At 43.6% G+C, this 14,914-nt stretch overlaps 1 long non-coding RNA gene across 2 annotated transcripts in view; it reads right to left on the reverse strand.

Annotated features, from left to right (window-relative positions):
• The window catches only part of LOC129404307 (uncharacterized), a 45,974-nt gene that overhangs the window by 29,318 nt on the left and 1,742 nt on the right, over positions 1–14,914 (reverse strand). For both annotated transcript variants that reach the window (XR_008629824.1, XR_008629823.1), the window contains exon 3: positions 13,877–13,984. This is a non-coding gene — a long non-coding RNA (uncharacterized LOC129404307). The remainder of the gene's footprint in view (positions 1–13,876; positions 13,985–14,914) is intronic.

The following is a 14,914-nucleotide window of genomic DNA, read 5'->3' on the forward strand; positions in this document are numbered from 1 at the left end:
ACAACAACAACAACAATAACAAAATCACCAAATCTAGAAAGAAACATGGCACCGTGAAGTGAGAACTAGAGGGAGAGGGCAGTCCATAGTAAAGGAAATTCCTTAGAAATATCAAATACTGACACTGTTCATGACCAAATAAAAATTTTTATGCTTAATGAAGAAAGAAAGAGTTTAAAGATATTATCGGGACTGGAGCAATAGCACAGCGGGTAGAACCTTTGCCTTGCACGCGGCCAACCCAGATTCTATTCCCAGCATCCCATATGGTCCCCTGAGCACAGCCAGAAGTAATAATTCCTGAGTGCAGAGCCAGGAGTAACCCCTGTGCATCGCTGGATGTGACCCAAAAAGCAATATATATATATATATATACATACACATATATACGCATATATATGTATATATATATATATGTAATCAAGAAACATGCAAGCAGAACTGAAATGTAACCAATCAGTACTTCAGAAAATAAAAAAGAAAATACTTATTTTTATGGGGGAGGGGGTTAAGTAGTTATTTACACCTAATTGAAAAAAGAACTAGTGTTTTGGGGTAGCTTTATTTTTTTATTTGGCTTTTTTGGGCCACACCATCAATGCTCAGTGGTTACTCCTGGCTTTGCACTCAGGAATCCACTCCTGGTGGTGCTTGGGCATGCATCCATGTGGGATGCTAGGGGTTGAACTCGGATCGACTGCATGTAAGGCAAGTGCCCTATCTTCTTTGCTATTGCTCTGGCCCTGAAAATAGAGCTAGTGGACTGAAAAAAAATATTTTTAGAAAAATAAATTATGAAATATATGTCAATCATTTTATATATCTTGGGACAGGAGCAAATAGTACAGCAAGCAGGGCCTTACCTGCAGTCACCCAACCCTTGTTCAATCAATTCCCTGCACCCCATATGATCCCATATAATTCTCCTGGAGTGATGCCTGAGTGCAAAGTCAGGACTAAGATCTGAGCACTGATGGGTGTGATTCAAAACCCAAAATAAACAAATAAAAATAAATTTAAAATAAAGTTAGTAATTTTATGTCTCTTAACCAAGGTTAATAAAGAAATTTTAAAAAATAGCATAAGGAAGATAAATGTCCGAACAGATAACAACTGAAAATTTCCAATATTGTTTATGACACCAATGCTTAGATTCAGGAAGCCAAACTGTATCCCAGAAAAGATAAATACAAATAAATCTAGATTTAAAACTACTGTAAAAATGCAGATGTCAGAGGGAGAGGAGAAGCAACAAAAATAAACAGTTAATACATATCACTTCAAGCATGCATGCATAGACCGAACACCAGCCAGCAGCAACAATCACCAAAGCAAGACAGTGGGGTCATATTAACAACGTGTGCAGAAAAAGACTAATGTAAGTCAAGATTTATAACCTCAGTGAAACATCTTTCGAGCATGAGTATAAAATACAAGTATGTTCAGTCAACCAAAAGTTTAGAGACTGTCAACATTAAAGAAAATTGCAAAGACTGCACTTACAAAAGAAGGGAAAACTTCAACAAAGATACAGGTGAGGATGAGGATAAGTCTAAATGAATGCTGACCATTTGACCACTAATGTAGCTAACTTGGGGAAGGGAGAGGAGGAGATTAAGCTATACTGGATCCCAAAACTAGAAAAGGATCAAAAGACTTCTAAGACCCTAAGCCATCAGGATTTCTAAAGTTTAGAAGAAGGAAATATTAATGAACTTGTAAAGTGAAAACATAAAAATAGTTAGGTAATGAACAAAAGAAGACTAGGGAGATATACAAGTTTGGAGAGATAGTTCAGGGGTGGATCCTGAGATCCACACCTGCATCACATGGTCCTCTGAGCATCCTGGAGCACCACTAAGTACAGAAAGTAAGACAGTGGGATAGTGGCAGAGAAATGGACAAAGGGAAAACTGGAGTATAATAGAAAACCTGGAAAGAATCGAGTAAATGGCAAGAATTGATTTTATCATAGAGTGGATATTAGAGGTACATGAGGAAAGGTTCAATCAACAATACCAGGAAAACTTATTAAACAAATGTGTAAAGACAAAATTGGAACCCTACCTCACACCATACACAAAATTTAAACCCAGTTAAATTAATGACTTAGATATGGAAGGTAGCATTCTAAAACATTTATAAGAGAACTTAGGAGAAGCCAAGGATGTGACTCCATGGTAGAATTCATGCCTTGCACGTGTGAGGTCCTGGATTCACACGCTTTATTAATACAGCCACTAAGGGAAACAATTTTATAGTAGTGCCTTGTAAATTAAATAAAAACAGTTCTAAGCCAGGATACTAAAGAAATTCTTTCAATTGTATGCTAGAAGAAAATCAAGAGATACTTAAAGCAGAAGCTGGAGTGATAGCATAGTGGGTAGGACGTTTGCCCTGCACGCGGCTGACCCGGGTTCAATTCCCAGCATCTCCTATGGTCCCCTGAGAACTGCCAGGAGTGATTCCTGAGTGCAAAGCCAGGAGTAACCCCTGAGCATCACCGGGTGTGACCCAAAAAGCAAAAAAAAAGAGAGATTTAAAGCAGTATTCAGATTTACAAGAGAAAGAAGAGAGGGGGAGAAGAGAGGATGAGAGGGAAGGAAAAGGAATGGGCAGGCATCAAGGAAAACCCAAATATCCATTCACAGTTGTGAGTTGTGAGAACTCATCACCTGTGATGTACTTACATAGTCGCATACTATACAACAATAAAAATAAAATAAACCCCATTGTGTTAATGTTAATTGAATGCCAGCATTAGGCAAATAATTGAAAACTATATTTTTTGTGCTTCTGTTTATAGGAAGTTTTTTATGAAGCACCTCTTCATGCTTTATTATTCAGTATTTAGATATACCTTAACAAATAGCAAAACTATTTTTGACTGCTGTTGTTGTGCCACACCAGCAATTTTCAGGGCTTACTCCTGGCTCCATGTTCAGGGGACCATATGTGTTGCCAGGGATGGAACTTGAGTTGGCTGCATGCAAAACAAGTGCCTTACAGGTTGTAATTTCTCTACAACCAGGTAGTAAAACTGAAAATAAAGCAAATGAGTAAAACATTTCAGGGTGATGACTATTTGTGGTGTAATGTGTGTGAGAGGGGAGTGTGTGGAGATGGGATACATTCTGGGAGGGCAAAAGGATTCTTACAGATAATACTAAGAACTTATTTAATTTTTTTTAAATTTGAGAGCAATACTTTGCAGTGTTTAGGAATCACTCCTGTCAGTGACCACATGTGGTACTAGGGATCAATCCTGGGTCAATAATGCAAAAAGCAACAGTATACCTTGCTCACTATACTATCTTTATGACCCGAGAATTTATTTTTAAAACATAGTTGTAAGGATATGAACATTATTTTGTTTGTTTTGAGACCACACCAAGCAGTGTTCAGGGGCTATTCCCTTATTGATTTACATCTAGAACATTCCTGAGTGGGGGGTTCCTTCTTTTGGGTTTTTACTTATCAGTCTGGTGCTGTATTTGGCACCTGCTCTGCCATTATTAGAAACCCAACTTCTGTACTTTCCTGGCAATGCTAAGTTCTTAGTCTCAAGACTCAAGATCATCATCGTTCTTTTTGAGCACTTTTTGCTCAGACAACAAGACTAAGAGGGAATAGTTTATTGCCAGAGCCTTTTTCTCTAGTGATGTCCACAATGAATGATTCCAAAATAATTCTTAATTAAAAAGCAAAGCAAGGGGGCTGGAGCGATAGCACAGCGGGTAAGGCATTTGCCTTGCATGCAGCCGACCCGGGTTCGATTCCCAGCATCCCATATGGTCCCCTGAGCACCGCCAGGGGTGGTTCCTGAGTGCAGAGCCAGGAGTAACCCCTGTGCATCGCCAGGTGTGACCCAAAAAGCAAAAAAAAAAAAAAAGCAAAGCAAGAAGCCTGAGTGATAGTACAGCTGGTAGGGTACTTGCCTTGCATATGGCTGATTCAGGTTTCATCATCCTCGACACCCCAAGACCTGCCAGAAATGATCTCTGAATGCAGAGCCAGGAATAAATCTTGAGCATAGCTGGGTGTGTGCCAGAGAGAGAAATAATAAAACAACAACAAAAAGCAAAACAATCCCTGTCTCAAAAAAAGAAAAAGAAAGAAATAATAGCAATGTAACCCTTGGTGCTAGAGAGATGGCAAAGGGGTTAGATGCCTCTTACACATCTAAACCCTATTTGATCCCTGCCACAGTATAAGATTCCCAAAAGCACCACCAGGAGTGATCCTTTAGCACACAGCCAGGGCTAAGTCCAGAGCACCACCAGGTATGGCCCAAAAACCCAAAACAAAGCACTGTAGCACTGTCACTGTAGCACTGTCATCCCGTTGCTCATCGATTTGCTCAAGCAGGCACCAGTAACGTCTCCATTGTGAAACTTGCTGTTACTGCTTTTGGCATATCCGATATGCCACAGGTAGCTTGCCAGGCTCTGCCGTGCAGGAGGGATATTCTCGGTAGCTTGCTGGCTCTCCGAGAGGGCCGGAGGAATTGAACCCAGGTCGGCCGCGTGCAAGGCAAATGCCCTACCCACTGTGCTATCACTCCTGTCCAACAAAGACAAACAAAAATATCCAATAAGATATGTCTTAAAAGCCAAGCAACATTGAAGTGATGATAGACCTGATGGCAGCATGCCACCCCTTTACCCCTTTCTGGATGAACCTTATCAAAGTCACCTAGTGTAGGGCTGGAGCTATAGGACAGCTGTTAAAGCATTTGCCTTGAATATGGCCAACCTGGGCTATCCCATATGATTCCCAGAGCATTGCCAGGAGTAATTCCTGAATGCAGAGTCAGGAGTAACCCCTGAGCATCATTGGGTGTGACCCCCCCCAAAAAAAAAAAAACTTACCTGGTCTTTTTCTCTTTGAAGACCTTCACCTATAAAAAATTAAAATGACAAGAAGGGCCAGGGTTGTAGCTCAACAGTAAAGCAGTTGTTCTGCATGTGTGAGGCTTTGGGTTTCATCCCCACTAACAAAAAAGCATCAGCAGTTGCCCTGTGTGTTCTTAGAAACTGTGAATATCAGCATTCTATTTATAGATAATAAATAATAAATCTTGCCACCAATTCTGTCTAAACTTACAGTTATTGCTATCAAATGGTCCCTTCACCTTGGAAGTTTCATCACTGACTTATACTTGTGTTTTCTTTTTCCCTAATAATACAAGTCATATCTTTACCTCTTCATTCAGCTATTCACACTCAGCCACATCACAGTTGGCAGTAGAGGACAGTTATTATATTTTTGGTTGTTTTTTTAAGTCTTTTTTAAAAGACTTTCATAATAAACAAAACATACTGCCACCTACTTGACTTTAACTTGCAGAGGCATCCTCACTAAACAGAAAGGAAGCACACTGAACGGAGGGAAGAAAAAAATGTTGATTCCCAAATTTATCTTCGAGGAAATTAAAAATACACAATGGAGTAACAGCTGTTCTAGATTTCCATCTGAGATTAGCAGATAAGTTATTATTGAAATTCAAAGTTGTGACATCTTTAGATAAATATTTGCCCTTGATTTTCACAGCCTCTGATTCAACAGAAATCTGGAAAGGTTCGCAGTCTGGCCCCGGAGAATATCATTTTCAATCTACAGCTCGGCTCTGGGGTTGAAAAGGAGCCCAGGGTGAAATCTGCCAGCAGATAATGTCATCTGCGGCTGTTGTTGGTTCCCAGGTGTCAATATCTAGGTCTCTTTGTGCTCCGACACATTTCAGCCAGTCCTTGAAATTCTCTTAACCCTTTTTACTGAGCCTCATTCAGCTTCTGGCTCGCCCAGCCTGTCCATTTGGTGTCACTACCCTGTTTTGACGCTCTGGGAGGGCTGCCATCCTAAAGCTCAGCTTGGAAAGACTTGAATCCGCCTGCTTTAGAACGCACAAGTGCCTGCAAGGCCTCAGAGCTGGAGCCTTCCCCACCAAAATGAAAAGCCTGGGCGTTTCCTAGCTCAAGCCCTTGGCCCAACAAATGGCCTCCCTTCCACCAGCACGTGGGCCGCCCCGCCGGCCCTCCACTTGAGGAACCAGTCCTTAAGGGAAGAATGTGGTCTTTGCACTAACCCCAAGGACCCGGGGTATCGGTGTCAGGGAAGCCACCACCACCGCTACCCGGCTAGCAACGGGGGCCTGCAGACAGGGGGAGTGGGCCAAGTTCCAGGGTGAAAAGTCCTGCCACTGCGCTCTTCCTCCGCTAAAGAGCCCTCCCGCCCGCCCTCTCCTGAGAAGTCTGAGAGGAGGGAAGGGACTCCTGGTGCCTGCGCGCGGTTCCCGCAACAGAGACCGCCTTAATCCTACGTTAAAAATAATCAGCATCAGTCCCGCTCCTAGCTACTAGGCGCCTGCAGAGTAACCAGATAGCTTCTTCCTGATACTGCGGGTCACCACTTGTTGGAGAACTGAATGGGGGGTGGGGGGAACCTTCTCTCCATCCCCTCCTATCTGCTGAAGGACTGGGGGGCAGCCTCCCACCCCCAACTTCTGGGTAGCAAAACTCGCTGGGATTCCTTCTCATGAAGAATGTAGTAGTTGCTGCATAAATAGCTGAAGACCACAGTCTGCAACTGTGCCTTCTGTCGCATATGCCTGCACCCCTCCCAACCTGGTGCGCGCCCCCTCCCCAACCTTCCCCAACCCTCCTCTCTCTCCTTGCTCCCCCCCACCCCCAGCCAAAGGCATCTCCCCGCGCCCCAAGCCTGGGAAGGGCTGTAACCCGCCACCCCCGACCCGGAGTTGGAGAGGGGGGCGGTGGAGCCAGGCCACACCCGCACCCCTTCCCCACTCCCCTGTTCCCCCATGCCCCTCTCTCCCTGCGGCTCCTCCTCCGCCCGGGTATCCCCCCCCCCTCTCCGCCCCCCGCCCCAGCCGCGGGAGGGAGGGAGGGAGGCGGCCGAGCCAGCTCCGTCTTGGCCGCGGCCCCCTCCCCCGCCTTATAAAAAAGAAATTGACTTTTGTTTGGAGTTTGTGAAAAGTGGGGCTCCGGGCCCAGTCAATGGGGCGCCCCGCGGCGCGGGCTGAGTGGAGCTAGCGCGAACCGCTCAGCCGCGGCCCCAATTAATCCGCCCTTTGTGCCGCCCGCCCGGCCGCCCCCGCCGCAGCATCACCAGCGCCCCATTGTTCGGCCGCGCCGGGCCGCGGGATTTACCCTTTTCAAACAGCCGGTTTTGTCCCGGGCAGTTCGAGCGGAAGTTTCTCACTGACAATTTGCCCCAAATAGATAGATTTGTCAGAAGCGACCTTCGGGAAGGAAGCAAAAAGCCACCGGCCTGAAGGTTGGGGGGTGCGGGGGGGCTGGGGTGGGGAGTGGTACAGGATGTCCCACCACCCGCGGCCGCGCCGCCCTCCTCGCCGCCCCCCCCCCAGCACCCCACGCGGGGGGTCCCCAGATCTCCCCGCCGCCACCTGCCGAGCCCGAAGCTCCGCGGACCTGACCTCCGTTTACCCGCCTATAAAATGGGGCGGCCCGACTCTGGCCAGCCGTAAGTGGACGACTCGGGATTCAGTGCGCGGGGACTCCCTCACCCCCTTCTTCCTGGCGTACTTTTTAAGTTAGGCTCCGTGATTTTGCAATATGAATGTTTCTGGAATGCAAGGATGCTGCAGCACCCTTCCACTCCGGACCTTGCACACATCGAATCTCCTTTCCCCACCTCCTAAAGCCCACCTCCCTCCTCCCCAGACCCCTAACTTGTAATCAAATATCTGGCGAGGCCTGGGAACGGCGTGCAGCTCGCCTGAAGGTGGGTCGTGGCAACAAGTTCCGGATTGTGCACGTGCTGTCGCTCGTCTGCCCTCCAGCTCCTCCTTAACAAAGATGTCAACCGTGCCGAATGCCAGGTGGGGCCTCTGTAAGGCCACCTATTGTCCCCTCATAAGTCAAGATAGAAACGCTTTGTACTCAATGGCCAGTGATCAGGGGCTCTCTCAACTTGGGAGTCGGGCTGGGCTGTAAGCTTTTCTTTTCTTTTTTTCCCCCCACCTAACCCGAGCAATTCTTTTCCCAAATGACCTCAGTTAATAAGCAAAATTTAAATGGGAAGAAAAAGCCCAATATGTTGCTGATGAAAAGAATAGTTACTGATTTCTTCACACTTAATGGCAAGTATGCGTCTTTTAAAATACAGCCTCATACCAAACAGATCTGTGAATTTTAAGCAGAACTGAATTGTATTAATCAGTTGATGGGTTTGTTCATTTTCTATCTCTAGAGGAGAAATACCAAGCTAGGGATTCCACCGTGTCTATTTCTAGTGTACTCAAGTAATCTTTCTTTAGTCCAGAAAATTTTCTGCTAGTTGCAGGAGAGAAAAATTGAAGGAAAAAAAGAAAAGGGGGGAAAAAAAGAAAATCTGTTTTTTGTTTATCCATCAGGTGAATACACACTTCAGCATCATACAGAGGAAACCCTAGGTGGTCTTTAACAAGATTTCAGTGGTTAAGAGCTACAATTTAGAGAAGATGACAATACATACACAGTGTCAATAGTATTTAAACAAACAACCCAGACAACAGAATAATGGTTATTAACTATGATGCATTGGGCTAGCGGCAGCCAAACAGCTGCTGGAGTTCACACTTTAAACCTGTTTGAGGACTGCTTCTAAAATTGTATTTAAGTTCAAACATTCAGAACTGTCCTCAACATAGAGCAGAAGTAAATGATTTAGTAATAATGTTGAAGCCAGTTGTAAGAAATGTCCTTCATGCCAAAAAGACCCTAACCACTGTACTAGATTCAACTTTGAAAGATTATGTGTCTCTAAGATGTGGGTACTAAATGCCTTTCAGCATGGGTTTATGTGTTCTAATAAATGGAGCTCTTTAACTCTATTTAAGCTTGCATGTGTTTTAAAAATTAATTAACCATACTGCAACCATATTAAAGTGTACCCCTCTAGGCGGTTAAAAATATTTAAAAAATTTAAAAAGGTAAGGTTATTTTTTAATAATTTATCTCACTTCTAAGCAAATATTAAGTATCTTAAATTACTTTAGTTATCAAAATATTAAAATGAATGCCTGCTCTATGGATTTCAAACATGCAATATAAATTGGTTTTTGGATAATGCAACTGGGAATACATATCTAAAGAGAGAAATATCTAAGGAGAGAAATTAGGCAATTATGAATATTGGGGCGATTATACTTCATTTCAGTTAACGATAAATGCAGATTAAAGTTGAATTGCTTCCACTGTTTTCATTATTGTTATTTAATGTTTATGAAGTATTCACTTTGCTCAAATAGACTGTCAAAACATATCCAAGAACCTCAGTCTTCAAAAGAAAAAGGCAGCTAAATACGTCTATTGTAGCTGTGAGATGTTACACATATGTTGAATGTATATGTGGGTATTTCATATCTCTCATTATTCAGTGTTCTTTTATGATAGGAATGTTAGATTTTAAATCTCTATTTAATCTCTCCCAAAGTCATGTCAGTTATACCTGAAGTTTCAGAGACTAGGCAAAATGTCTGCAACCTACCTCCTGAGCTGTGAACTGCTGTACCTGAAAGCCAAATCCTCCTCCTCCCAGCAGGCAATCATCTTATGCCCTGAAGCATGAGATCTGATTACCCCTATCATCATCTTAGCTTGCATAGATACAGATGTTATTAACGGCTGTAGTTTATCCAACCCCTTTTAAAATCGCAGCTGCAGCATTTGACTTGGGGACCTCCTGTGAATCCCACTGGTTGACTCCCTCTTGCACAAAGCACGTGGGGTTTGTGGGGTTTGGAGGAGGGAGAAGAGAGGGGGAGGTTTGTTTTGTTTTGAAGGGTTTTTTTTTTTTTAATCAGACTTCCCTAAATAGCCACTAGGCATCTTTGTAAGTGATGTGAATTCTGAAATTACTTACTAGAATAGGACAACAGAGTACTGTGTGAACTAGATCATTTGGAAACAAAGCATACTAGAATGTATGATGCTTTTCGCTGCATTGTGGTCCTGATACACTTATTTGTGAATATTTTTTTAAATCATAGCTTGTTCTCAAATATATTAGCCACAATTATACTCTGGCTATCTCATTTTACATAATAATTGTTCCTGCTAGTTGTGAAGCAGTAATCTGGATAAAGCAGGTTTCTGAACCTAGGAGAGGGAACAGAGGGTATTTTTTTTTTTAATAAAGAAGGTGCAGATTGTCAATTGACCAAATCTAGTGATCATTTAACCGTTGACTTTTCCTCAGCATTTACAATTAGCATCTCTAAGTAGCTCTTCTTTTAGGTCAAATCATCTCTTCAAAACAGAAACAGAACTCACAGGTTTTCTGTCCCCAGGGATACAGCAAAAATTGAGTACTGGTGGAGAGGGAATTTGGAAAAAAGGCTGTGAAGCAAAGGAATCAGAAGTTGTAGAAATACTGGACTACTGGTTCACAATGCACAAACCGCTTTGCTTAATTCTGATTACTTCACTAGTTAAGTGAGTGAATTACCTTAATTGGAGCCTCTAGGAGCCTTCTGGGAAGTGGGAGGTAATTCAATGCAGAGGAATGAGAATTTCAAAGAGTGTCAGATTTGAGATCTATCAAGAGATATGGGTGCCCGGGTCGCTTCTATCTCTAGAAGAGTGTGACTCCTTATGCTCAGTGATTCTGAGCTACTCGGAAGCCAAATCAAACTGCATGATTCATAGGGAAATTAAGAGACTGAAAAGGGTGGGGACAATCTCCTTTTGAATGCAGTCTGCTTTTCGTTTGTTTTTGGGCCACAGTCTGCTGCGTGTGTGTGGTGCTCAGGGCTTACTCCTGGCTCTGTGCTCAGGGATCATTCTTGGCAGGGTGAGGGGGACCATTATGTGGTCCCAAGGATAGAACCCAGGTTGGTTACGTGCAAGTGCCCTACCTGCTGTACTATAGCCCTGGCCTTACGCAGTCTGCTTCCTTGATTTCTAGTTATTCTTTGATTTTAGAACATTTGGTTTTGTCCTTGCTTCCCAAGCTTTGGAGACCTAGAACACCTGTCCCTTCCCCCTATTCTTCCACCCCAAACCTTGTTTCTTGTGAGGACTGTCAGGCAGCCCAAACTATGCATTCCACACTTTAAAAGCATCACTCAGGGCAAATGAATCAGATCCATTTCTGCCTTCAAGAAGCTCCCTGCCTCCTTGGAAAACTGAGTCCTATGTCCCCTCTGATCTTCATTTCTGAGATCTTTTGGGAAATAGGAAGAGCCTAGTCTCTTATGACCTATCCCCCTGGGGCCAGAAGAAATATCTTTTTTATTGCTCTTTTGGTCTTTGGGTAACATCTCACCTTGTTTGTTTTAAATACTGGAATGCTGCATCTCTTATAGGAAGGGAGCCCAGGTCCAAATGAAAGCCTGTTGATATGTGAGTCATGACAAATTTCTGGAACAAGGAAGGATGTAAACAAAATTGTTTTACATAGGAAATAAAGTGATGGGAGAAGGAAGTTTCTACTTGATTATTCTTGGGGTAAGAATTAAATAAAAATGCAGAGAGACTCTAAATATTTCTAATCCTCTGCCCAAGTTTCTCCTGCTAATATGGCCCTAAAGGAGGATGAATGTAAAAAAAAAATGAATGTGAAAAAATTTAGTTTTTTATTTCAAGAAAAAACAAGTTTCCTCTCATGCAGACAGTTGTGTCACTGAATTTCCCATTGGCCATGTATGTCTTCCCATCTAGTGGGGAATAAAAGACAACCCTTAACCAACACATAACTAAGAAATGGCATCCCAAATCTCTGCAGCTCTAGCATCCAGGATCTAGAGCGCCTAGATGTTTCCAATCAGGAAGGAATAAAATAACTTGTAGAGACTTCAGAGCAAGTCTGATGGATCCCAGCCTTTCATTTTGTGAGCAAATCCTGGCTGTGCTTGTACTTAATACAAGACTCAGCTCTGGGATCCACCTATATGCACACACGCTCTCTCCACCCACTGGAGGAGAAAAAAGCCACCATAGTTGGGTTAGGACTTGAACACAGGTGAAAATCATTCATTCATTTGTCTTCCTCCTCTGAAACAAACACACAGACAAAGCTTATAATGGGATGCCTTTCGGAAACAGACTCTCAAACTAGAACATGACCTCCATTGGTGTTTCCAAGTCTGGTTATTTCTTAAACTAGCTTGTTAGAAAGGTGAAGGCTTTTTAAAGGAATGAGTCGCCAGAACTAGAGGGGGTGTGGGGGCTGGCCACTGCTCTCTGTTCCATAAGTACATCAGCTCTGCTTACTATTGGGTGTTTCCTTTCTCTTTTGCTTTTATTTATTTTTTTTTAGAAGAAAAGGAGGATACAGTTAATGGAGAAAGTGATGCCACTTTTAGGGAAACTAGTAGACAGAATTGATGCTTGGGTAGTGTTCTGAAGGTACCTCTCTCATGCAGCCTAGTGAACAAGATTCCACTTCACCTTAGCATAAAAGTGAGCTGTATTACAAGATGGTTTTCAGAAGCAGAGTTCCATAACCAGGATGAGCTTTCCAGGGCATAGCCCACTGTACACTTCCCCGGAATTCCCTGTATTCTACTTAAATGCAAAGCCCTTGTCACCTCCTATATGTCTGTTTTCCCCTGAACCTTGAGAAGAGAGTTATATCAATAATCTCCCACACCCCTAGTAGATAGGTAGAAATCATACTTGTTGAAAGGGATAAATTAGTGGATAGACAGAAAGACTGGAGCCGGAGCAATAGTACAAGCTAGTAGGGCATTTTCCTTGCATGTGACTGACCTGAGTTTAATTCCTCACATCCCATATGGTTCCCCAAGCACCTCCAGGAGTAATTCCTGAGTGCAGAGCCAGGAGTAACCCCTGAGCATCGTTGGGTGTGACAAAAAAAAAGAAAAGAAAAGAAAAGAAAAGAAAAGAAAAGAAAAGAAAAGAAAAGAAAAGAAAAGAAAAGAAAAGAAAAGAAAAGAAAAGAAAAGAAAAGAAAAGAAAAGAAAGACTACTGGATCCCCCAGGATATCTTGTGTGGTCTTATTCTTATCTAAGGCCAAAATGTAAACAACCTGTGATAAAAGATAATACCTCTGAATTTTGATTTTGGTTTGGCTGAGATGTCTGTATTCACAAGAGAATGAAGAGATGCTGCAGGACCTGATAGAGGGAGCAGAATTTTCAAGATGTGGTTCACTCTCCTCCCAAGCTAAGGCTATAAAAGCTCACCCTGTACTTAATACAAATATTATTTCTGTCCAAAGCTATTTTTGGTGGACTTGAGAGATAGTATTAGGGGCAATGTGCTTGCCTTGCATGCAGCCAACCTTAGTTAGAATCTTAGCACTACGTGTAGTCCCCTATGTGATCCCTAAACATAGAGACTGGAATAAGCCTTGAACACAGCCAGAGATGATCCAAAAGATATTTTAAGGGGACAGAGTGATAGTTCAGTGGGTAGGGCATTTGCCTTGCATGCAACCAACCTGGGTTCAATCCCCGGCACCCCATATAGTCCCCCAAGCCCACCAGGAAAGATCCTTGAGTTCAGAACCAGGAGTAAGCAAGCCCTGAGCACTGCTGGGTGTGATCCAAAACCAAAAAAAAGTTATTTCAATGGGGATAGAGATATGGCTCAGTAGTAAAGTGCTTGCCTTTCATGTATGTTTTGTCCTGGCACTGCATAGTTTCTCTAAGAATTGCCAGGAGCCCCTGAGTACTGCCAAGTGTGACTCGAAACCAAACCAAACTAAAACAAAAAAGGTATTTCTGGCATTTGTGGCCTTTCCCTCTTACCAGTCATTTCCTTTCATGGATGCATGAGAATGGCTTTGAAATTAGACTTATGGAGAGACTATCTGTCTTCAAGGACTGGGGCCAAGAGAAGTAGTGTTGCATGCCTAGAATTATCCAGGTAGTTAGAATAGAATCCGAACCTACACCTCTGGCTCTCAGTGGTCAGTCTTGCTGTACCTCCAGTGGCTTCTTGGGAAATCTGCAAATCTTTCTTCTTTCACCCAACACATATGCAGCATGCTGGAGCCCTGGGATAGGAAGATTAAAAGTAACAGATCTGGCTTGCAAAGGCTTTCTTTCCCAGACTTCCGGGAGACAGACACAGATACTACTCCACTACCCCACCCCCCCATCTCTGCCCCCTCCTCCACAAGTGTCCTAACCTTAGATTTCATGTCCCCAAACCCTGCAGGGCTGTCAAAAACAGAAGCTTGAAGGTGAGAGGGTGGCGGGGAGAAAGTGTCCCTATAGCCTTCTCCTGGACCTGTTCCTGGGTCAGGCCTTAGTCCCTCCCTCCTAGCCAAAAATTTCCCCAGACTTGGTCATGACAGGAAGTCATGGGAGTGATTTCAGAGCAGCACTGTGATTTATACAGGATAATCACAGCTGTGTGCTCAGGATGAACTGCTCACTGCTCACTCTATGTCTTTGCTCTAGGGGTGTGTGTGGTTTTGTGTGTGTGTGTGTGTGTGTGTGTGTGTGCGCGCGTATGTGTTTCTAGTGACTTGACCTCTTTTATTTATTTATTTATTTATTTATTGCTTTTTGGGTCACACCTGGTGATGCACGGGGTTACTCCTGGCTCTACACTCAGGAACCACCCCTGTCTGTGCTCAAGGGACCATATGGGATGCTGGGAATCGAACCCGGGTCGACTGTGTGCTAGGCAAACGCCTACCCGCTGTGCTATCACTCCAGCCCCGTGACTTGACTTCTTGACACCTCTCTAAAGTTGTCACTGAGAGAGGGTTTTCCCCGCTTTTCAAACACTTTGGGAAGCTGCAGCAGTATGATTAAACAGGAGTGAAAGTGCCAGGGACTGGGGAGGAAGAGACCACTGGGAATCCCCAGGAGCCCAGAATCCCCTACTGGGAACTTCAAACCCCAGAACGGCTCCCCCCCTCCCAAAAAACAAACGGGCTTCCAGTTCTTCTCACCAGATTCCTAACCTCCTCTAC

The sequence above is a fragment of the Sorex araneus genome, chromosome 4 (genome assembly GCF_027595985.1).
Source record: "Sorex araneus isolate mSorAra2 chromosome 4, mSorAra2.pri, whole genome shotgun sequence".
In the NCBI taxonomy this organism is placed as follows: domain Eukaryota; kingdom Metazoa; phylum Chordata; class Mammalia; order Eulipotyphla; family Soricidae; genus Sorex; species Sorex araneus.